The sequence below is a fragment of the Lepisosteus platostomus genome, chromosome 5, assembly GCF_059453375.1.
Source record: "Lepisosteus platostomus isolate fLepPlt1 chromosome 5, fLepPlt1.hap1, whole genome shotgun sequence".
In the NCBI taxonomy this organism is placed as follows: Eukaryota; Metazoa; Chordata; class Actinopteri; order Semionotiformes; family Lepisosteidae; genus Lepisosteus; species Lepisosteus platostomus.
In genome coordinates, this window is record NC_142615.1 from 19,245,370 (window position 1) to 19,271,457 (window position 26,088).

The following is a 26,088-nucleotide window of genomic DNA, read 5'->3' on the forward strand; positions in this document are numbered from 1 at the left end:
GCGCCAATCCTCATAGTTATCATAAAGGCCATGTATTTGGTATGTTAAATGAAATTTGAATTTAATTTTAAATGAAATGAAATTTGAATGTTAAATGAAATGAAATTTGAAATTAGCAATTTAGTTCATGTTCGGTAATAGCCTTAGATTATTTAGCCTTAGGAACAGAAACTGTTCCTGGTTTTCTATATTTATTGGTGTTTTTTTATAATAACCAAAGTGCTCCACATTTTTATATTGCTAGTGAACATTATGTTTTTAAAGAAATACTAATGTGGTCTCGTGATATTGTCGATTTAGATTGTGTTTTACTGAAATGTAGAATATACTAAGGAGAAGACTGAATAAGACATAATGCAGAATATTTTCTTAATGTATAGTTAGAAAAATATTAAGAAGCATTTTTGTAACTTTCAGCTTATATTCTTTGTTATATTGTATTACTGTAAATTGTTTATCCTATATAGAATCACACTAAAAGCCACTGATGAGGAAACAAGTTGAGTGACTGATTATTTAATCATTTCCCTCTTCAGGGGCGCAACACTTCCCCTCTCATGGCGAGATCTCGACTTTAACACCTCTGGATAAGGTTCTTCTGTGGAGCACGCTTCAGACCTCTGCGTACAGTACCCTTGATGTCATTTTATTTTTACAGCATCCGCAATCAGTACAATCAATACAGCAATCATACTGGATTTGACTAGGATTCTGAAATGTCTCTTGCAAAGTTATTCAGGTTTGCTTGAACCTTTAATAAAAAAGTGATCTGAAACTACCCAGCTTACAATCTCTGAGGTAGTTGTCACTAAACTCAGACGTGATGTGCCGTGTGCCTTTACTTTTTTGTGTTCAAGAGTATTCGTTGTGTGAGCTCCTCACTGCGTGTCCTGTACTGTACTGTAATTTCGTTTAGATTATCTACGAAGAGTACAGCGACTAGACAACCTTGAACGTCTATAAGAATGTGTATATATAAAAATGCTAAAGAATATGTAAAGTGATTAACATTTTCTTGATGTCGATTTTCTGATTATGTCTCGGCGTCATTTAATGAATTCTCTTAGTGACAGGTCATTTCTTTCCGGTATTTTATTCTGGTGCTGTTATTGATCGCATACGAAACCTTATTCTCATCAGGAAAATGTCACCTACAAAGTCACTGTGAAACTTGTTTTGGGAAAAGTTTCTTAATATTTCTTTTGATTAGCATGCAAGAAAATTTGATCATAACCTATGGAATTTCCCGCCAGCGTGGAGCTTGAATTCACAACCTTGAGACTCAGTGTTCAAGAGTCACAGAAGAGGTCGGCCTAGTCTTCAGTTTGCCAACGATAAGCTCCGGCAGTGCTCCTCTGTAAAGCAGATTGTTCGGATCGGTTATGTGGGACGGCACTTCGATACTAAGATCGTTTGCAGCACACGCATGGTTTCCCCCTTCACGCAAAAAACATAGACGAAGGAAGCTCTCTTGTCTTGGGCTGCTGACTCCCAGATTTAAAGCGCTCTGGGTGCCAGCTAAGTCTCTAACAAGCACACTATAAAGACAGGAATTACACTTTGCTCACGTCACGCATGAAATGGCGAGGCTACTTGTTCCAATATTATCTAGTCTCACCTCATATGGTGCCGATTCCTGGTTTTCATTTAAGAAAGAGCACTGCAAACACCGTAAACAGTGCAAAACGTGTGATGAAAGAAGTCTTTTCCCCCCTTTGTCTAAAGCAGAACACAGCGGAGTCATGCCGAGGGTTGTGAGATCAAGACTTCAGTGGAGCTCTGTCGTCTATGTCTTTAGCTACATGAGTTGGACATCCTCTTGTACACGGAAAGCAGATTGAGATCCTCTGACATGAAAAGTGCCAGATAAAAGCCATTTCTCATCCTTTCTCTTAGTGGTGGAGCTATCGCATGTAAATGAGGCAACTTGCAAGGCGAGCAGGCTCGGTGCACACCGAACGCAGATGTCTCAGAGCAGTTGAGACGTGTCCAAGTGGCTGTCAAAGGACAGCACTTCGCCAGCGCCGTGGCTTAGTTGGCTAAAGCGCCTGCCTAGTAAACAGGAGATCCTGGGTCCGATTCCCAGTGGTGCCTTTCTTCCTGTCTTACTGTACAGAATTTATCCTTACGGGCAAATCCCATGCCTTTTAATTCAGGTGAATGCAAGTGTTCGTTTCCTTTCTGGAACAACTTGTTTTGAAAGAAATCTATACAGCTTGCGAAAGATGAAACACAAATCTTGCTTATCAGTGAAGAAGAGGTACTCCCAGCACTCCAGCTAATACCAGCAAAGTTTTTTTTTCACCCTAACCCAGAGAATGGAGAAAAGCGAGGCGCCTGTGGCTCTGCAGTGTAATCAGTTCGCGAGTTCGGCGGTTAGCTGAAAGAGTGGTAAATGGAGCTCGCCCCAGCCCGTCCTTATTCTTTTAAAGAGGATAAAAAATTAACTTCGCCGCCATTACTACCAGCTTTAAAAGACTGCCATGGGCACGGAAAAAAACACACTACAGATGACTTTTCTGGAACCGAAGCAGAGATTCCTTTACGAACCAACTGATAAAGCTCAGCCAGTGAATACTGTTAACAGAATGTGAAAGCACGATCAACTTTGTAACTGCAACCATAGGAAAAACAGCAAGAAGCAGGCTCCATTCCCCATTTAAATCTGTCGTGCGAGGCATGCTTTTTGAATGCATGAAGTAAATCCCACGATCGCTTTTGAACTTGGACAAAGTACTTCCAAAAGGGGCGCTATGCGCAAAGATTTAACAAGCTCAACCCCCGCCAACGATTCGGTGTGAAGAAGCAGAACATTCAAGTTTCACAGACAGAAGCAGCACGCTAGCACAGCCAACATTAAAACGGAGGGCACACTACGATTTGCATTGACACAAAAGTGATCTGTCTGCGGAGCAGGTTTCAGACCTCTGCGTACAGCACCCTTGATGTCATTTTATTTTTACAGCAGCCGCATCCGGAAAGTTGTGTCTTTTATGTTTTATTTGAACAACAAAACTACATACAATACAAACAAGAGCACATATAACGTATCAAGAAAATCATCAGGGGCACATGCTATAATACAATTACACTTTATGAAAAACGATTACACGAGGTAAATAAAAATAAGGTCCACACAGCTTGTTCTTACATTTCGAAAGAGTCGGTAAATACCCCTTTACGTCTATTTTGAACTGTTCAAACGTAGGACTCTTCCCAGACCATTTCACTTTATATCACATTCCTAAACGAGGATGCATCTCCTGTTTTAGAACTATTTTGGGCGGTATGGCTTATACAACACACCCACAGTATTCCAATGGTGGACTGCAGATCTGTGCTATAGTTCAGTCGAATTCGAGGGATCCAGCAATCGTACTGGATTTGACTGGGATTCTGAAATGTCTCTTGCAAAAGTATTCGGGTTTACTTGAACCTTTGATAAAAAAAGGGATCTGATCTGAAACTACCCAGCTTACAATCTCTGAGGTAGTTGTCACTAAACTCGGACGTGATGTGGCACACATGTGCCGTGTGCCTTTACTTTTGTAAAAAACTGGTATCGGGGAAAGTTTCTTAATATTTCTTTTGATTAGCATGCAAGAAAATGTAATCATTACCTATGGAATTTCCCGCCAGCGTGGAGCTTGAATTCACAACCTTGAGATTCAGTGTTCAAGAGTCACAGAACAGGTCGGCCTGGTCTTCAGTTTGCCAACGATAAGCTCCGGCAGTGCTCCTCTGTAAAGCAGATTGTTCGGATCGGTTATGTGGGACGGCACTTCGATACTAAGATCGTTTGCAGCACACGCATGGTTTCCCCCCTTCACGCAAAAAACATAGACGAAGGAAGCTCTCTTGTCTTGGGCTGCTGACTCCCGGATTTAAAGCGCTCTGGGTGCCAGCTATGTCTCTAACAAGCACACTATAAAGACAGGAATTACACTTTGCTCACGTCACGCATGAAATGGCGAGGCTACTTGTTACAATATTATCTAGTCTCACCTCATATGGTGCCGATTCCTGGTTTTCATTTAAGAAAGAGCACTGCAAACAGTGCAAAACGTGTGATGAAAGAAGTCTTTTCCCCCCTTTGTCTAAAGCAGAACACAGCGGAGTCATGCCGAGGGTTGTGAGATCAAGATTTCAGTGGAACACTGTCGTCTACGTCTTTAGCTACATGAGTTGGACATCCTCTTGCACACGGAAAGCAGATTGAGATCCTCTGACATGAAAAGTGCCAGATAAAAGCCATTTCTCATCCTTTCTCTTAGTGGTGGAGCTATCGCATGTAAATGAGGCAACTTGCAAGGCGAGCAGGCTCGGTGCACACCGAACGCAGATGTCTCAGAGCAGTTGAGACGTGTCCAAGTGGCTGTCAAAGGACAGCACTTTGCCGGCGCCGTGGCTTAGTTGGCTAAAGCGCCTGTCTAGTAAACAGGAGATCCTGGGTCCGATTCCCAGCGGTGCCTTTCTTCCTGTCTTACTGTACAGAATTTATCCTTATGGTCAAATCCCATGCCTTTTAATTCAGGTGAATGCAAGTGTTCGTTTCCTTTCTGGAACATCTTGTTTTGAAAGAAATCTATACAGCTTGCGAAAGATGAAACACAAATCTTGCTTATCAGTGAAGAAGAGGTACTCCCAGCAGGCCAGCTAATACCAGCAAAGTTTTTTTTTCACCCTAACCCAGAGAATGGAGAAAAGCGAGGCGCCTGTGGCTCTGCAGTGTAATCAGTTCGCGAGTTCGGCGGTTAGCTGAAAGAGTGGTAAATGGAGCTCGCCCCAGCCCGTCCTTATTCTTTTAAAGAGGATAAAAAATTAACTTCGCCGCCATTACTACCAGCTTTAAAAGACTGCCATGGGCACGGAAAAAAACACACTACAGATGACTTTTCTGGAACCGAAGCAGAGATTCCTTTACGAACCAACTGATAAAGCTCAGCCAGTGAATACTGTTAACAGAATGTGAAAGCACGATCAACTTTGTAACTGCAACCACAGGAAAAACAGCAAGAAGCAGGCTCCATTCCCCATTTAAATCTGCCGTGCGAGGCATGGTTTTTGCACGCATGAAGTAAATCCCACGATCGCTTTTGAACTTGGACAAAGTACTTCCAAAGGAGCGCTATGCGCAAAGATTTAACAAGCTCAACCCCCGCCGACGATTTGGTGTGAAGAAGCAGAACATTCAAGTTTCACAGACAGAAGCAGCACGCCAGCACAGCCAACATTAAAACGGAGGGCACACTACGATTTGCATTGACACAAAAGTGATCTGGGCAGACGTCGTTCCCTGCTTAACGCAAAAAGTGGCAAAGCGCTTTTGGGTTGAGAGGACGCAAGAAGGTTTTTGTTTTGTGCCTTGATGTCAAGCTGAAAAAGTATCTTTAAACACTTTGCTTAGTTTCTCGAGAGACTGCCAAAAAGCAGTACCCTCCCTTTCGTCTGAAGCCAGCTGAAAGGGGGTCTCGACAGAAGCACCTGGCAGCGGTGGGATTCAAACCCACGCCCCCGAAGAGACTAGAGCCTTAATCCAGCGCTTTAGACCACTCGGCCACACTACCCTATGTGCGCTGTCTCTTTGTCTCATTACTTGCCCGGAGGAAGCCAGGTGGGTTTTGCTCTTGTTGCCCGACTCAGTGGCGTTATGACTGTGGAACCGACTGCACCTGCTTTTTCTGAGATGCTTCCCCTCTCATGGCGAGATCTCGACTTCCTTAACACCTTTGGATAAAGATCTTCTGTGGAGCAGGTTTCAGACCTCTGTGTACAGCACCCTTGATGTCATTTTATTTTTACAGCAGCCGCATACGGAACGTTGTGTCTTTTACGTTTTATTTGAACAACAAAACTACATACAATACAAACAAGAGCACATATAACGTATCAAGAAAATCATCAAGGGCACATGCTATAATACAATTACACTTTATGAAAAACGATTACACAAAGGTATTTGGGTCTGCTTGAACCTTTAAAAAAAGTGATCTTAAACTACCCAGCTTACAATCTCTGAGTTAGTTGTCACTAAACTTGGACGTGATGTGCCACACATGTGCTGTGTGCCTTTACTTTTGTAAAAAACTGGTATCGGGAAAATTAAATTCGAAACCCAAAACAGTAACATATTTAAGAGTAAATGCCTCCTAATAGCTAGCAAGCGTTCCTAGTTAGTAAAGTTGTTTGTGTCCCTGCCTGTCACACGGGAAACCGGGTTTTGATTACCGACGGGGAGACAGCTAGTTTTTTTATGATCAGATTCCAGTCTTTAATGCTGTGTGTGAGAGTTTACGTAACTTTCCTTTTCTCACATTTTCTGACGACTATTCCGAAGGAGCGCCCTGTCAACTCCTAATACTTTTCAAAAATCTGCCTGCATGTTTGATTAGTTTTGTTTTACTTAGAAAAAGTTCAATATTGATCATAACTAAAGAAAATTATGATCAGAAACAAAAACAAAATGTTGAAGATGCAACTCGATCTTGAATCAGAGCTGGGTGACATGGGCTTCTGTTCTGATAGGGTTGTACGAGAAACAGGAGGAATCTCTTCTCTCCTATGGAGCATGAGCTGAATCAGGAATGAGACATGTCATATATCAATGCATGACCTACATCGTAAAACTAAAACTAAAATAAAAACTAACATTAAGTTATCAGAGACATCCATTTATATACAAACAAGAGACAGACAAAGCAATAATTCTACATTAACTTGTCCTGCACTGATCAGACTAATTGAAATGGTCTGATTCAGAGCCTGTGCAGCTCGTGCTAATACAACAACGCCAGTATTGAACCCTCAGCACCATACTGACTACTGAGCACAAGTACAGCTGCTCTCCAGCTTTGTTACGCACGTTTTTTTACTGCAAATGGAGCTGATCTCCAGACAGTACATTGTTAGTCGGCAGCCTCTACTAGTAATACATCGCCCCTGTCCAAAATCTCTAGGTAAAAAAAACACATTTTATACATTTGTCTGTTTAAAGATATAATCTCTTTAAAAAAGACAAAGGGTTTGTGTGTCAATTGTTTCGAATTAATTTCGAACGCAAAGAAAAGTAGTTTTCTTCCAAGAAATCACACATTTGTCGCATCCTCCATACTATACTTCTCTCTTGTAGTAGTAAAGCATTTTGATTTAAATTGAACAATATATTAAATGTTTCATCTATACACTTACGATTAACATAGGCAGCCTTGAACGGATGGCGGAAATCAAATATACAGATGGATTCAGAGTGTGCTTTCCATGTTTTGTGTAACATTTTCCTTTGATAGGGCGGAGTTGTTTTTAAAATCTGGATTAAATAAAAAGGAGTGACGTCAGTGTAAAACAGCTTTCCTTCATGGGGAACAACAGTTGTGTTCCATATTTCTAATTATTTTGGTTTCAAGATAGCAATTTAGTATGAAACATAAAAGCCAGCTGGATAAATCTGTTACACGTCATTTACAATGGTCTTTCAACTAATAGCCCGTGCAGGGATCAAACCCCAACTGTTGGTACGAGTTGCATAAGGCTCTGCAACATGCAGATGAGAAACTAACATCCGCTTCTTCATTATATACACAGTGAGCTATATTTTACCTTAGTGTCGGTATACTAAGATGTTTTGGTAACGAGGAAGGAGGGACAAAGCAAATTGGCAGAATGTGTGCTATTTTGTTGACTACAAGTCCTCACATGCCAGAGGGTCAATATTAAAAAAAAACGTAACAGTATAATCTCTTGTACTTCACAATTTAATAGTGTATGTTACATTGTGTCTCACACCTCAGTCTCAGAATTGTGAGACAAGTTTGTAATCAGGAGGGAGGGCCATAGCAATTCAGCAGAAATTGCATTCACCTTTTCCCAATGCATTCTCACATGACATTTTCTCACATGCCATGCTCAGAGGGTCATATTTTTAAAATAGTATCATAAAATGTCCTGAAGTTCAGGATTTTGACAGTCTGTTATATTGTGTCTCACCCCTTGATGTCAGAAATATGAGATTATTTTAAAATCAGGAGGGAGGGCCCTAGAAATATAGCAAACATTGCATTTACCATTTGACAATGTATTCTCTCATGCCATGTTCAGAGGGTCGTATTTAAAAAACGGTACAGTACAATGTCCTGAAGTTCAGGATTTTGATAGTCTTTTCCATTGTCTCTCACACATCTGTGTCAGAATTTTTAGACATTTTTATAACCAGGAGGTAGGTTCGATCACCCTCTGCTCATCCTCAGTTAACCATATAGTCTCATATGCCATGTTCTAAATGTTCCATTTAAAACTGCTATATTAAAATTTCTTGTAAAATGCATGAGTTTGAGACTTTTTATGATCAGAAGGCAAGGTCGTGAAAAATATGCAGAAAGTGCCAGTGAATCTACGTTTTGCCTTTGTCTTATTTACTCGTGGTATAACATGCCAGTTTGTTTTATTGTGAGTTGTGTTTCTGAAATGTGTTTCATACAAAAATGCAATTTGGACAGTCTCTACTTACATATTCCCCTTTACTGAGGAAATGTACAGTAATACATCCGGATAAGTCTTTTTAAAAATGACTGTAGAGAGCCATCTACAGGCGAAAGACGACATAACATCACAGCAGCAGCATTTAAGATGGAACGAAAAACGCAAAGCAGCAGCTGGCGAATAAGAAGCCAACTTCAGCCTCGTTAATGCAATAGCATTAGGTGACGTGGAAAAATTTTTCTTGCTCTGAATCTTAACATTTTTATAGGAGGTGTTCTAGGACTTCTTGCCTCAGAAAAAAAAAACTGCCAGTACATCACTTATTTTTACTCCATCAATAGCAGCAGTGTTATCAGTACTGAGCCCTAAGTGTAGGTCCTATCATCATATAAAAAGTCAAAAGTATCGACTGCATTCAACTGATAAAATGTATCTTCTATGAGAGTTATATCTTTATCCAAAATAAATCGGGAACAAATTTGCACGTTTTTTGGGGGGGATCCTGAAGACTGAGACTCAAAACTTTTTTTTCCTTCTTTCCAGAAGGAAGGATTATTCAGATGCAAACATTGTCCCAAACTCAATGTACTCTCCATTGATATTCAAATCCTCAAATTCTTCATCTGAACGTTGATATTGAAATATGATATCGTACAAATTGTGGTTTTCTTTTTAAAGCAAATTTTATGCTTTAAATTAAATAAATTGTATTTATTATGAATGTGCCAGAAATTTTTCATTACTTCAGTACAGGGTTCTGTCATTTTAGATGTTATGCTGTTCCTGTCTGATTTATCAAAATGTGTCATTTAAATCTCCAGTCATTTCTATATCAGTCTGAAGGCCTTGCAGTAAAGACTGCAATTCATCCAAAAATGCCAAGTTTCCCACTGGTGATACATACAAGGAAATTCATGTATATTTTCCCCTCAAATCAACAAATTTAAAATCAAATACCTCCCTCATCTGCAGGTGGAGAGAATAATGTCAGAATAAATACAGGTTTAAAAGTCAGGAGCATTGATAGTCCTATTTTAAAATTACACTAAAATGCTCACAATATACAGTGCCTTGCGAAAGTATTCGGCCCCCTTGAACTTTTCAACCTTTTGCCACATTTCAGGCTTCAAACATAAAGATATAAATTTTTTATTTTATGTGAAGAATCACCAACAAGTGGGACACAATTGTGAAGTGGAACTTGGATTTTTGAAACTTTTTTAACTAATAAAAAAATGAAAAGTGGGGCGTGCAAAATTATTCGGCCCCTTTACTTTCAGTGCAGCAAACTCACTCCAGAAGTTCAGCGAGGATCTCTGAATGATCCAATGTTGTCCTAAATGACTGATGGTGATAAATAGAATCCACCTGTGTGTAATCAAGTCTCTGTATAAATGCACCTGCTCTGTGATAGTCTCAAGGTTCTGTTGAAAGCGCAGAGAGCATCATGAAGACCAAGGAACACACCAGGCAGGTCCGTAATACTGTTGTGGAGAAGTTTAAAGCTGGATTTGGATACAAAAAGATTTCCCAAGCTTCAAACATCCCAAGGAGCACTGTGCAAGCGATCATCTTGAAATGGAAGGAGTATCAGACCACTGCAAATCTACCAAGACCTGGCCGTCCCTCTAAACTTTCAGCTCAGACAAGGAGAAGACTGATCAGAGATGCAGCCAAGAGGCCCATGATCACTCTGGATGAACTGCAGAGAACTACAGCTGAGGTGGGAGAGTCTGTCCATAGGACAACAATCAGTCTTACACTGCACAAATCTGGCCTTTATGGAAGAGTGGCAAGAAAAAAAGCCATTTCTCAAAGATATCCATAAAAAGTCTCGTCTAAAGTTTGCCACAAGCCACCTGGGAGACACCCCAAACATGTGGAAGAAGGTGCTCTGGTCAGATGAAACCAAAATCGAACTTTTTGGCCACAATGCAAAACGATATGTTTGGCGTAAAAGCAACACAGCTCATCACCCTCAACACACCATCCCCACTGTCAAACATGGTGGTGGCAGCATCATGGTTTGGGCCTGCTTTTCTTCAGCAGGGACAGGGAAGATGGTTAAAATTGAGGGGAAGATGGATGCAGCCAAATACAGGACCATTCTGGATGAAAACCTGTTGGAGTCTGCAAAAGACCTGAAACTGGGACGGAGATTTATCTTCCAACAAGACAATGATCCCAAACATACAGCAAAATCTACAAAGGAATGGTTCACAAATAAACATATCCAGGTGTTTGAATGGCCAAGTCAAAGTCCAGACCTGAATCCAATCGAGAATCTGTGGAAAGAGCTGAAAACTGCTGTTCACAAACGCTCTCCATCCAACCTCACTGAGCTCGAGCTGTTTTGCAAGGAAGAATGGGCAAGAATTTCAGTCTCTCGATGTGCAAAACTGATAGAGACATACCCCAAGCGACTTGCAGCTGTAATCGCAGCAAAAGGTGGCTCTACAAAGTATTAACGCAAGGGGGCCGAATAATTTTGCACGCCCCACTTTTCATTTTTTTATTAGTTAAAAAAGTTTCAAAAATCCAATAGATTTCGTTCCACTTCACAATTGTGTCCCACTTGTTGGTGATTCTTCAAATAAAATAAAAAATTTATATCTTTATGTTTGAAGCCTGAAATGTGGCAAAAGGTTGAAAAGTTCAAGGGGGCCGAATACTTTCGCAAGGCACTGTATTAAAAAGCTCTGTAAAATGCAAAAAAAAAATTAAAATAAGGTAAAAAGAAATAATACACAGTTATAAAGCTCAGGAATTATCAATGTGAAGTTATAATGGGTTGATTGTGTTTCATGTGATTTAAAAAATAAAATGTTTGCAAAAAATCCACTTACAATATGCTACAAAAATGGCAAGAATACTTAACCTTTTACTACCAGTGACATATTTAGCCAATGTCTGCCTGGAATTTCCTCCCCCTTAAACATTTGTTATATCTCTGCAGCAGAACATAGCAGGAGCCTGGTTCAGGTCTTAAATTGAAGCTAACCCCCTTGGCTTTGAGTGTGAATAGTCAAATTTCTTATATTTCTTAATGTGTCCACTCAGCAGACAAACATATGACAAAAAACAAAACAAAACAGCTGGCGAACATTTTTTTTGGTCTTCAGAGGTCAGATTTTTCAACTATTTGCATGTCAAGGGCCTGGGAATGATTTCAAAATCTTGTTCTAGGTGGCTACTAGCTTGGATAAAAATTTGGGACAAATTGATCAATTAGAAAAAATTCGACATCATGTTTTGTGAAGACTGGACCTGGAATGAAATTGCACGCCTATAATAAAATATCATAACAATATTGAAAATAATAAGAATAAAAACCATTGCAATTGCTATAAAAACCTTAAGACACTGCTAGAGAACCTTTATCTGCTGTTATGCAATGAAAAAAAACCTCAGAGTTGCCTTCTGGTGTGAAAAAAAGGAGCACTGATAAGAAACTGATAAAAAACTGATTGATTATCCCTTCTGAGTCAATGATTGACAGCTAAAAATGCAGCCTGAAGCTTCTAGAGGAAGTCTCGCCCCCTAAGGGCTCTGAATGGCTGAAAATACAAAGAATGACAGCGGTTTTTACCAATCAAATCGCCTTATTTCTGGCGCTCATTCTTCAAACATTTTATACGTAATCAGTAACGTTTACTAGTCTCTAGCTCTTGAGATAAACTAGTCTGGGTTATTTTATATATATCTATATATATATATCATGCTCCAGAATAAGGTAAAAACATGGGATATATATATATATTTGCTGGGTTTTGCTTTTGCGGTTTTGTTGGTAAAGATGTATGATATTGACATGCTGTGCTTGCTGGGTTGCCGTGTGTTTTTATTGGGATTCTGCTAGTTCATTAATTTATTGGTTTATTGCATAATGGTGTCATGTCTGTGGAAACAAACTTTATGGTTTTGTTGTGGTGATATTTGAGAATACGTGCATGTGAGAAAATTTGTGGAGCGGTTTCAAACAAACGTTGTTTATCTCGCGTTTATCTTAAAAATAAAAAGTGTCATCTGGGGAGACAGGAGTGGTCCTCGGTGACCGCGATCCGGACTAAGTTAACAGGTGTGTAATTTAAAAAAAAATAAAACAAGTTAAAAATAAATGCTAAATGGGTTTAACATTCAGGAATGTAATTGGTCAGATGCTTACAATAAGTGACGCTGGTGTTTCGTGTGATTTATTCAAAAAAATATTCATTTTAAAAACGGCAAGAGCTCGTATGAAAAAAAAGTTCGTAAGTATCTTTGTTACAACAGCCGCGCCAGAACTATTCAGATATTGTACATCAGAAAAGTACCTGAACTTGACTGGTTTATATTCAGTTATGTGCATTGGGAACGAAATGGAGACTTAGATGGATTTTATTAGGGTTTTAGGAATCAGAAAATGTATTTTTACACGTTTATGCCTACGAGCAGAAATAACTTCCTGCTTTCAGCGCTTTTTTTGTTTTTGCTTGTAACCTCGAACAGAGAAACCCAGTACTGACTCACAGAAACACCCCGGAGTTTCTGTGTTTCTGGGATTTAAGAGGGATGTATGCAGCGGTGTTACTAGTCTGGAAGGAGGAGACGCGCATTCCGCACGGGGAGCGAAGAGCAATGAGCCGCACCTGTCCTATATAACCGCTGAGCACGGACACACAGAGTCTCCAGCCAGTGCTGGAGATTTATGATTTCAATGTTTTTTTTTTCCTTTTGAGCAGAAGATGGATTTCTTCCTCTAGTTAAAGTTATTGGAGTTGTGGTTACTATGCTAGACCGTCGGGAATAGCGCTTTTATTTATTTATTTTTATCAAGCAGTCTGCTGTATACTGTACGTGAAATAAAGATAAGAGTGCTTCTTGATACTTCACAAGAGTATACATAATTCACTAGCTGTATTAAAAAAAATGAACTGGAAGAAAAGCAATAGGGCTGGAGTTTATAGACTGTGATGCAAATACGAGAGTAGGAAAGGAGGGGACTAGTTCAGGAGCACAACCGGCCCTCTCCTGCCCATTCTCCCACCAGGGTCTGTTGTAACCCAGTGTGAAATTCAGCTCCTTGCAGTTCAGCTTTTGATCACTCAGCTGCTTTGCCCTGGGAATATGGGGCAAATAAAGGAGATAGCAACCAGACTAGAGGGAGAGTTTTTATTCCTAAGGGATGACTTGTTTTACAACAGCAGACAATTTAAAGAAACAAAAACCTCTGTTCTGCTGCTCCAGGTTGGTTCCAACGGGAAACAATGTGTCCAGGAGCTCATGAACAGTAATTAGGGGTTGTTTCCACAAGGGGGGCTGGAGTAAGTTAGATGTCAAGGGCAATAAAACTCATTAGACCTAATTGACCAGTTAAAGTGAGTTGCTCTGCTTTCTGCACAGAAACCAGTGTTCTCTTCTCAATGTGTGGGTGAGTCTGTCAGTGATATAACAGCTAGGCAGGACTGCCACTGTGGTCTATTTCATCACCTGTGACCCCATCTTCCAAAGACAACAGTCCAATCTAGCATAGAGTGTCCCGGACTGCTCCGTCAGTGACAGTGAGAGGTTTATCTTGTCTCTTGCTCCACCAGAATGTAACAAATAGTGACCCCTTAATGGAGGAAACTTTAGCTTTTGTAGGTAATTATACCATTTGACAATGTTACAGGTGTTGGGGGGGGACCCCTAGTGATCCCACAGTCTCACATAGACAATGGCCAGTCTACACAAACCTCCAGTCAACACAGCCCTGACCCCTGTTATGTCACCCAGGTCTACACTGTGAGACAATGATTATGAAAATAGTCAAGTCTTGATAAATGGAGTATATTATCTATTTATTATACCTTTACATTGTGACAAAAACAAATTTCAAGTCCATTATGAGCACACACAGCATATTAAAGATGGGTCTCTGCACTGTAAAGGAATCTCAGTTCACTTATAAAAACTTTAGCTAATAAACCTGAAATGTCATTTCTTTTACTGCTTGTTCTTTAAGGTACTAACTCATTGACATTATGTACACTAAAATAAGACTATTCACAAAGAAAAAGCATTTATCACAAATGTATCAAAAAATACTGTCATGTGCATCCCTTTTGAATTGTCACACACAAATCAACAACAACAACAAAAAAAAAACATCAGTTAGTTTTTCTTTTCACCTCAAATGGCCAGGATCTCTCAATGACTGACTTATTTTAATATAATCTTCTCTATTCTCTTGCAGGTTTTGACTTCACACCTTTCTTCACCTCTCTCCACTTTGCACTTCCTGAGTGGCCTCTCTGCCGCTCCTGCCTCCTCCCCTCTCCCAGCTTTTGTTCTTCTGTGGTATTTAATCTTTGTAACCTGCCCTGTCTTTCTCACACCTGAAGAAGGCTTCACAGACGAAACGTTGAGTTTTCTCTCTTCTCTTTTCAGTATGGAATAAACCTATTACTTGTTCCTTTGCAGACTACACATGCTGACATAGTTTAGTTCAGGTGGGTAGCTGCTTTAATATACATTTGTAAATGTCAATTTAAAACTGTAAAAATAGTAAGATTATAACTCCACTTTAAAATGTGGCAAGAAATAGACACATGGCAGGCTACACCCTGGAAAGGACACCAGTCCATCACAGGGCTAAGATATAAAAAATAAACATATAGGCAGCACATATCAAGCCTTACAAGAAATCATTAACACCCTCAACACACACCACAGGTCCATTAAACTCAAATACACCAAGCATGGTAGCCTGATAGACTTCCTAGACACCACCACATACAAAGTTTCTTCCTTCAACAACACAGACAAACTGGACATCAAGGTATTTTTCAAAGACACATTCACACGGCTTACTGCACAAGGATAGCTTCCACCCAAAACATACTTTCAAAGGACTGGTAAAATCACAACTCCTACACTTCCACAAAATCTGTACACAACAACAAGACTTTGAGGAAGCCAAATACACACTCTTCCAAGCTTTATGCCAGAGAAGATACACACAAAGTTTCCTCAAAAATGTGGCACAAACATTTCTAAATAGAAAAACTCCAGATGACAGAAAAATACCCCTCAACACATCATATTTTCAACTCAGCATAAAAACCAACCAAAAACCATGATATTAGAAAACACAAACATACTGGGGGAGCACAAAATCATATCTGCACACAGAAAAAAACAAAAACCTTTAGCATTAATTAGACCAAAGCAAGCTAAAACCTGTACACAACAGATCATATACACCAAGAGCCAAACATTTCATAACAGAAAACAACGATCCAAAACAAAGAAACTAAAGAAATCTTCCAGTTGCAAAGGGCACTCTCAGAAAACATCAATAACGCCATGTACAGCATCCAGTGCAAAAAGTGCTGGGTGACCTATGTGGGGGGAACGGGTAACTCCATCCGAACCCAGCTGACACAACACAGGTACATCAGGAACCACGGGACTGGAAAGCAACCCCAACTGGACAGAGACAGAAAGAAAGAAAAAGGAAAGGGCGTGGATCAAAAGACTTAATACTATCTTTACACAAGACCTGTACATCAGAAAAACCGGGAGGGTTTTAGTCTTTGGAAGGAGAGTCCTCTCCTTGTCCCAGATGGTCCCCTCTCGGATAAAATCTGGGAGAAGGAGCTTTGTTCCCCTCTCCTAACTAGCCAGATCCTACAGGGACTGGAACTCTTCACCATACTAACACGCAACAAACAGAAGAATAACTGAAACCAATCAGCTATGGAAACTCGCACAGCTTGCACAGTCCTACTAGGGAGAAAAAACAAAAGACCCTGATTGCCTATTGAGATGTTAATGGTCCTTGCATAATCCCCACCAGGGAAAGCAGAAACCCATTCACCAACTGAAACTGCACCTACTCATACAGAAACGTACAGAAGGAACACAGACCATAGGATACAAACTAGCCCCCTAGGAGGAACTACAACACACTGCCCCTTACAAAACAGGATAAAAACAGGCCAGCATGGACACAGTGTTCCAGAACAATGCCTGAAGAAGACCCAGGCAGAAACATAGCGACACACAGAAAGGCAAGATTGTCTTCCTATGGAGCCACAGATTCTACAGAGTTAAAGCTGCCTAACAGTGGAAACCAAACGGTGTCAACGAAGCTTTAGGCATTTAAATGGTAAGTAAGGATCAATCCAGAGTTGACAATGCACGCAACCGTACGGTCACCCACCACACTGCCTACACAACAAACAAATGTCAAACAGACAGGATACCTTCCAACAAGGAACCAGGATCATCTACAAAATGATTCAAACAGTCCACCATTTACAAAACACAGCAGTTTTATTGGACGGGAGAACCGAGCACCCACCAGCCTACGACGGAAGACCGAGGAACTCATAAAACCTGCCAAGCCACCCAAACTCACATATTTGAAGCTGGTAAGCAATGCCAAAAATTGGCTTCACACCACACTGCAGATCCTCGAAGAGCACTACGAGGAAAATCTGTCATACAACTAGAGGATCTTGAGCTTCCCCACTGGGAGGAAGCTTTCACACTTGCTTCCAACTGATCAAAGAAACATTATGGGAGGAAATTGCAGAACACCACCTTTGGACCCTACAGTACACAATCTATCAATACTGGGTTAGGGAAGGACACTCGGGCAGATCAAATTATCACAGCAGTTTTTAAATTCTACAACGACTTCTACTGGAAAGACTGCGAACAAGACCAAGTAAGAGTTAAGTTGTTTTATAAAGTCATTATTTTAGAGCAAGGTATAATTCTGATAAAAATACAATAAACAATATGGTGAAGCTATTGGAGAGAAAATTAAGGCTCGGTTAAGAAACTGAAACAGTCTTGACTTGTTCCTTTACACAAAAGTTATTTATTTTCAAAAGAGACCCATGAGGATTCCTCTGGTGTGCAAGACCTGCCTGAAGACATTTGACCAGTTTCCTCTTCACCTAAAGAGGGTGTGTATGAAATGAGCCTCAGCAGAGGAGATCAGCAAGGTCCTTCTCCAGGCCAGGAAGGACTTGTTGAATCACTTGAGGAATCGGCAGGTCGGGGATTGCAAGAGCATAGGGCTCATGTGTGGTGAGAATGTTAGACTGGCGGAGTCCATGGACTGTTTTATGTGGAATCCTGAAGACACATCAGCAAGGTAAGATATTTATAATTTATAAGGGTTCTTCTGTTTCATTTCTAACCTTTACCTTTATGTAAGGGTATGTTAAAATGATATACCGGTGGTCCAGATGCCCTGAGCAAGAGGCTGCTGTCCAGGAGGAAGAGATGCCAGAGACTGAAGTGGAAGAGGAAGGGGAAGATGTGAGTTCTGGAGAACTTTCTATTTTTTCCAAATGTATCTTTTGTTTTATACTTGTATTCTAGTTTGTCTTAGAAGTAAAAATGTTTAAATGTGTATTTTGTATTCCTACTGTCCCCCCAGTTCTTAAAAGCCATCAGCAGGCTCTCAGGAAGACAGTGACCCAGGCTGGACTGGACAGAACGCACTCCCTGGATGCTCCTCACCTGGCTGGGTTTAAACAGGACCTTACCAAGGATCTTGGAGTGGCAGATTGCTCTCAGGAGGTATTTATTTTTTAAAGGCATTTAAAATTGAGCAGTGATATTTCCATAGCACATGCTTTTACTCCTTAGCTTAAAATTCACCCATGTGAAATCTTCGCCATAAACATAGTGACTCTACATTTGTCAGGTAGAAAATGTTTCCTGATTCCTGTTTTTATGGATCCATTTGCATCTTCCTTAAACTTTGTAAAGGGCCTATCCAAAACAACAATTATTGTAACCAAATGAAGACCACTGGACTGTCTCACCAAATCATTGCTAATTATATTAAGAACATAAACCATTTTCTGGGCTACATCCTAAATGATATCAGTGTGAAAGTAGAGGATCCCAGCCTGGCTAACCTCATCATCAACTTCCAAAGTATCCTAAAGGATATTCAGAAGAAGAACAGTAAGAATGTTGCCAAGAGATTACTAAAAATAGGTCATTTTCATTTTAAAACTTCTTTCAGTTGTACTTTTAATCTGAATACAAAAAAGTTGATGAGTATTAATTTCTCCCACAGATCTAGACAGTTGCAGAGTCCAGAACCAAGTACGAAGGATTGCTGGAAGGTGTTGATGGTTGCAAAGAGAGATGTGTTGCATAGACTGGGCAAGACATCACCTTGCCTGAGCAGCTTCTTGTACTGTATTACCTGCAGGCCTTTCTCCAGCTGAAGCACCTGTAGCACCCAGGGGTGGTAAAGAACATGACAGTAAGAATACTTTCATACAACAAAAGTAAGAAATTACATATATGGGATTTTTACAGTTTGGTGTGTTCATTTTTATTTTCTCGCTATTACAGGTTGAGGAATGGGTGCAAAGAAAGTGTTGTTTCAACAAGTGGGCACAAAAATGGTCATAATTCCTGTTAAAGAGCACAAAACCTCAAACAACAGCTGGCTTCCTTTGCATTGCGTGAAGAAGAGGAACATGCAAGTTGATGGCTACATTGATATACCCATCCACTCAATTCAGGGTTGTGGTAGAACTGGAACCATCCTGGCAAGCAGTGGATGCAAAGTACTGTATCACCCATAATGTGACACCAGTCCATCACAGGACTCACTCACACCATGGCCAATTTTCATAGAAGCCAATTAAAATCCATGTTAATACCGAACAAAAGACCTCCACCTGCATAGCTCCAATCATGTACAGTATTTAAGAAAATCTAGAATGTACCTTAATTGCATTTTATGTGTGTTTTATCAGCCGTTTCATCTTTACTTCACTAAACTGCGCTGTAATGCCCAGGTCAGCAGCTGTGAAAGGAGATGGAGAAGATGGACTGGTCAGCCAATGTATCAACAGTGTCTGAAGTGCTTGAGAAGTGGAAGCCCAACACAGGACTGCCACCAAATGACATGCAAATTAAAAAGTTGATAAAGTATCAAATCTGGGAAGCCCTGAGCATCACTGACGATCCTGTGAAGGGGAAGAAGTTTGTGACTTCCAGGTGTTTCCAGAAGGGAGAGGTGGTGTGTGATTACAACGGCAAGGTCATCACAAAGACAACTGCTGAAGCTCACAGATGACAGAGGGAGACATGAGATGTCTTTTCTTTTCAGATGAACCTGCACAAAGGTCAGGGTTATCCGGAATTGTCCTGTGATGCCCTGAATGTCGTTAGATATGTATTTGCAAGTGATGCAGCGAGTGCTATTGCAGGGGAAGGTGCTGAGTGCGAGGGAGCTGTGAACAAGAAGCTTATGTGGTGGTCAGCGATAAGAGATGATTGGGCGGTCGAGAAAAAAGAGTACCGATGGAGGGATCGTCCTGTAAAATGTAGTCATTGTTAATGATGGTCCTGGGGATAGAAATTGGGTTAGGGTGGTAGGAAAGCACCGAGGGAATGCGGTTGTGAGACCAGGAGTTCTGGATTGAGTTGATGAGCCGAGGGCTGTTTTTGGCCCGGGAGTAGAATAAAGTGACACCTTTCGTCAAACGTTTTGACAGGTACCACGCCCCCTTTTTCAGGCAATGGGAGGCCGCCATGGGCAGATGTCCTGCCCCCTTTTTGGCTAATGGTGCATCATTACGAGGGGATGTCCCGCCCCCTCCAGAGCCAATGGTGTTTCATTATGAGTGTTGTTGTCCCGCCTTCCACTCCCTGGGCCTCAGGGTCCAAATACCCACCATCGCATCCCCCTCAATTTATAAATAAGTGTATGAAAGCACGTATTAGCGATGAGGGTTGGAAGGTGATCAAGTCTGCCGTAGGTTTGAGTGCGCTCTATTATAACCCTAGGGAATCGGGGCGTTACGGCGGTTTGTGGGGAGTCTGGTGAGGGCCGTGAGTTCCCGGGGTGTAAGCGGCACCAGCCGCAGCCAGGTGTCAGACTGGTTGACCCTGATAGCATGTCTCAAAAAACAACAAGCGCACACACACACACACACACACACACACACACACACACACACACACACACACACACACACACACACACACACACACACACACACACACACACACACACACACACTCACTCACTGAGTAAAGTGGGCCGTGAGATCCCGGGGTGTGGGCTGTTGCAGCACACACACACACACAAAGTCTCACGGAAAGAACTCGCAGGACAAATAACATGTAAAATGTGAACCACTTTACTTCATCAGTAGGTTTTCAAATACAGAAACATCAAAGGAAACATCCCAGTATACACTTTTGAACTTTTCACACACGTTACAGACTACTGCTTGCAATCACCAATTAAATGTTGGTGCAGAAAATCAGTTGTAGCTATCACCCCAACATTGTTCAGAAACTCAGCAGCATCTGAAAAAGCATTCATAAGGCCCTTTCCCTCGCCATTTCTATAGCCATGAACACCAAACTGGGCAACTCTGTCTAACAGATCAAATAAATTTGCCTGAGTGATCAGAGGGACGGTGTAACCACAGGTTCTATATAAAATACGTTGTATTTTGGAATACACACCGCTGAATCCGCCAGGCTTCAGTTTCTAATCTGAAAACATCAGAATCACAGTAATTTCACTCATGTTCTTTACATACACATCTATCTCTTTAACAAATTCAAGGACATGAGCATTCTGTTTATTGATTTTAATTTCAAGCTTTGCAGAAAGAAGGGTGTAAAGAACTCTTTGTAAGAATTCTAACGTATATATTCGGAATTCTTCATTCTTTGGACGATGGCTCACCCGTCTCTAAAACACAGCCATGGTTTTACATAGATCTTTTTTTCTCTTGTGTAAAAATAAGTATAATGTTTCTTTTGCAATGCACCAAAAGTCACGTCTAGTATTTTTCCATCTACCTTTTCAAGTAAGGAGCGTACACTCATATGGCGATCGGTTGTCAATTATGTTTCTCAGCAAGTGTTTTATACTCCGCTCAGTATGATTTGTAATGGTATAGGCACCCAGGCCCCTGGCGATGTACAGAACAGCCGATAAAATTTGGGCTAAACTGAGAGACGTATAAATTTCTAACGCAGCAAACGACACATCTTCGTACCCATCCGCGCACCCGTCAACCAGGCATGTGTGACCCCGTTGACCTGGATGATTAATCAAACAGGCCTTGCATTCATCAATCAGAACCCCCTTTAAACAATGGCTGAAGATGCAACATTCCACCGACTTTACAATCTGATCCATAGCATCAGGCTCATTAGAGCCATCATTAGCTAAACTAAGTTGAACATCATCATTATTAACATTTTGGCGAATACATATGCACAGACACGAAACATTCAAGCTCGATGGTAGTTAGAAGATTGATGCGTCGACCTCTTCGTTATTCTATTAAAGGAAAAAAGAAAAGGAAGGCTTAACAAAATAAATAGGCATGCTTTTTACCTAAACTATTTACCATTTTAATGCCTCTTTTGTGTTAAGAGTTTTTCGTTTCCTCCAAACTCGCCGCGGTTTAATATTGACTATTTGTAGCGACTCTTTATCATCAGTCGTTGACGGTTCACCAACACCAGATTCCCCGTACGTGCTCACATGACAGCCACTGTCACACACCACTGAGTGCGGGGTCAGCTTTTGCTAAAAAGAAGACGAAGTGTTGAAAATGATATACGCTAAGCGCAGATTGAAACACCAATTCCATTATCAGAAAAAATATTTTAGCAACTTACCTCTTCAGTTTGCATAGCAGAGGAATCCGATGATTCACTACTCAAAGAAGCCATCTTCGCAGCAGTCAATATCGGGGCCTGACAGCTAAGGTGTCACACTTCAAAACCGGCAAGTCGGCTCATTTAAGCATAAACTCCAAATCCGTAACCATGCCTACATAGCTCAAGACAGTTTTCAAATGGTTGTGATGTTTTAGAATGCCCCACCATATCCCCCTGCCCCAAAATCACACGTGTTTTATCGAGAGCGAAAAGTAATCACGTTGAATTAAAATACGTAAGCTTATTTTTAATGAGAAATTCTCAACAGCTTTACAAAAGTTTGAAATACTTTTCCACATACCATGAATGTAAAGTCTTTAAACCTTAAAAATATTCACATGCAACCCAAACCTCAAATGATGTGTGTTTGCCTAGAAAAGAAATTACATTGAATCAAAAAATGTAACTTATTTTATTTTTTGAGAAGAGCATTGTGGGGCTGGTCTTTATATTTTAGTGGATAGGTCATAAAAGTGTTAAAATAATTGAATAAGACACATTTAGCAGCGATAACTTTTAAGCACAAGCAAAAAATTGATATTTATAATGCTTATAGATTTTAACAATATAACGGACTTTACTAAAATGTTTACTTTTAAAATAAATCCTCACCCAGGCATCTGCCGTTAAAGGTTATGGGATGTAGACCCACGGTATCCAAAGAGGAACAGCTCTTTCCAGGGCACCCCGTCAAGAACAGCTCCTCGGACAGCGTGAAACAGGCCATCCAGCAGATCCGTCAAGCACGCCCTCAAATCCTTCAATCCATCACAACTGAAAAAAAAGAGGTGCAGCAGCCCCTCCGTCCACTTCCTGCACACAGGGCAGAGGGAGTCCTCCTCAGCATGGAAGCGCTGCAGTACCATCTTGGTGAAAACGCAGTTGTGACGGATGAAGTCCAGCTGCTTGCATCTCTAGGGCAGGAAAGGCAGCCTCAGACATGCCCAGATCCATGTCGGCTTGAGGTGGCGGAAGATCTTACCACAGAACTCCTCAGAGATTGGCACACTGAACCGTTTCGCCACCATCAGCCTGTAGAACATGCTGGTGGTGCACTCCAGGAGGTCCACCCCACGGTCCCCCCACTTCACCCTCAGCTCCAGCCAGGCTGGGCCTGCTGCCCCGTCTTGTGGACGGAGCTTCTCCAGCCAACTGTCCGGGAGACCGAGTTTGAGCTGCTCGTAATCCTGATGGATCTTACTGACAGGCAGCTTGTTGTCGACCTCTCGGACAGCGTCGACAATAGCCTGGGTGGGCAGAAAACTGTCCTTTACTTCATAAAGAAGATCCTTGACCTTGGATATGCCAGCCTCGTAGAGCCGCCTGTTCCATCGAGACCCCAGCAGGGGGTTGAGGAACAGAGGCTGCTCCAGAAGCTGGGCCCGGGTCTCCGGCGTGTAGGAGACATGCTGGGACATGAACTCCCCCCACGCCAGCAGGACCTCCCTGTAAAAGGGGGGCAGATGTTTTACCAGCCCCGGAGTCAGCCTCATCAGGAGGGTCTCCTGCCCCAAGCCCCCACAAGTCATCGAGGTAGCGTACCATTAAAAATCTTCCAAATGCCAACATTATCCAGGTCAAGGAATTTCTTCACTACTTTCAGCCTAAAGCTTTTCAGCTTCAGGCCTACATCACACAGCTTCAGCCCACCCCTGGAGATTTCCCCAATGAGGGTGTCATGAGCAACCCGTGGAGGCTTCCCCTCCCACACGAATCCCACCACAAGTTGCCTAATCTCGTTCTCTACCCATTCAGGAAGAGGCATCACAGACACTGGGTACCACAAGAGGCACAGGCACAGTGTGTTAACGAGCAGGACCCTTCCCTTTAGGGTCAGGGACCTGTGTCTCCACTGATTTAGCCTGGCCCTCATCTTAATGAGCTTCTCCTTCCACAGGAGAAGCCCAGTGGCCTGCTCATCAGCGCTAATGTAGACGCCAAGGACCTTCAGGTGACCCGTCTCCACCCTGAAAGGGTAGCCGAGGAGCGGGGCAGGGTCTGCCCTCCCCACTGGCATGACCTCAGACTTCTCCAAGTTTACCTTGGCGCCCGAGGCAGCGCAGGAGGCCTGCACCACCTCCAAAATGGCCGAGATCTCCGCCACCTCTGCCAACGTCAGTGTGGTGTCGTCAGCATATTGGTATATCAACGAGGTGGCGGTGCCCCCAGGCAAGGTGACACCGCACACCCCCTCCTTACTGGGGATCGCCAGACCCAGGGGCTCAGCCACTAAGGAGTAGAGCAGAGCTGACAGAGGGCAGCCCTGCTGCACTGACCTGGTCACTGGAAAGAAGCTCTTGAGGGAACCGTTCACCTTGACACAGCTCATGATCCCCTTGTACACGAGCCTCACCCAGGAGATGAAGGCCTCGCCGAAGCCGAAGCTCTTCAAGACCTCAAACAGGAAGGAATGCTCCACACTGTCGAAGGCCATCTCCTGGTCCAGTTTCAGGACGTATCCGCCCTTCGGCTGCTCCCGCATAAGGTCCACGACATCTCTGATGGAGCACACCGTGTCCGCGATGTCTCTCCCCTTGACGCAGTAGGTCTGCGAAGGCGACAGGATCCTGGGCAGAACCTTCCTGAGCCTGAGGGAGAGAACACGAGTTAGGATCTTATAGTCCGAGTTCAACAGGCTGATCGGGCGAAAGTTTTTCAAAAGGGAGGGATCCCCCTGCTTTTTGTAGACGAGAGATCACCCCCCTTCTCATAGATGGGGTCAGAGCGCCGGTCCTGGCAATCTCCTGGAACACCTCCAGAAGGAGGGGCCCCTGGGACTGCTGAAAGTGTCTGTAGAGCTCGGAGGAGAGCCCGTCCCACCCTGGGCTCTTGTTAGGAGACGAGCCCCGAAGTGCCTCAAGCACTTCCTCCAAGTTCAGCGCACTGTCACAGAGCTCACGATCGCTCTGTGACAGGCAGGTACTCACCCTGGCCAGCATGGCCTGGGTCTGCTGCTCATCCACCCATTCGGACCGGAACAAGGCGCTATAAAAAGAAAACACCTCATTCCTAACGGCCTCAGGGGCAGAGAGCCGCACACTGTCCTCTCCCACCAGCTCCTTGATGAAGGAGCTGCGCTGCCTCTCCTCCTCCAGGACGAAGAAGAACCTCGTGCTCTTCTCGCCCTCGGCCAGATACTGGGCTCTGCTGCGCACCCTGGCTCCTCTCCACTTCTCCTCCTCCAGGGCTTGCAGCTCACCCCTCAGCTCCAGCAAGAGCTCGCAGCCCCCGCCGTGATCTGCCAGGAGCCCGAGCTCTGAGGCGATCCGAGCCCGAAGCTCTCTCTCCCGCCTGGCCTTCTCCCGCCCCTGGGACAGGCCATACGAGATACTGAACTCTTTGATGCCGTACTTGAGATTATCCCACCTGACCAGCTTTTCTGACCTATACAGGGCACACTGCAGCTGCTGCCGGATTAGGTCTTCTATGCCCTGACAGAATGAAGCCTCCCCCAGGAGCGCGTTATTAAAGCACCAGAGGCCGGGGCCCCGGTCCTCCTGTGCCCCTGCTACAGAGAAGTGAAGCACAGCATGGTCGCTCAGGGTCGTGAACACATAGCGCATCCGGCTCAGGCACGGGAAGAGACTCATGTGCCCCAGCAACAGGTCGATCCGGCTCTGTCTCAAGACACCTTCAACGACCTGCCGCCGAAAAAAGTCCCTCTGCGCACCATAAGGCTGACACCACGCATCCACGAACCCGTGAGCCTCTGCACTGCGCTCCAGGAAGCTGCGAGCAGCGCTGCTCTTAAAGGTCATCCCAACCGCGACATCGAGCGCACTCAGTGCACAGTTAAAATCTCCGACGACCAGCCCTGGCTGCTTGAAGAAGGCGAGCCGCTCAGCTTCCCCATTGGGGGCGTAGATGTTGCTCAGCAGCACGGACTGTCCCAGAAACCCGAGACAGACC

General features: G+C 42.8%; 2 non-coding genes across 2 annotated transcripts; one reads left to right on the top strand and one right to left on the bottom strand.

Annotated features, from left to right (window-relative positions):
• The first annotated feature begins 4,398 nt into the window (after nucleotides 1–4,398).
• trnat-agu (transfer RNA threonine (anticodon AGU)) lies at nucleotides 4,399–4,472 on the top strand. The gene has a single exon. It is a non-coding gene; the product is annotated as a tRNA-Thr (tRNA).
• A 1,013-nt stretch (nucleotides 4,473–5,485) lies between these two features.
• trnal-aag (transfer RNA leucine (anticodon AAG)) lies at nucleotides 5,486–5,567 on the bottom strand. Its single transcript has one exon. It is a non-coding gene; the product is annotated as a tRNA-Leu (tRNA).
• Between the last annotated feature and the right edge of the window lie 20,521 nt (nucleotides 5,568–26,088).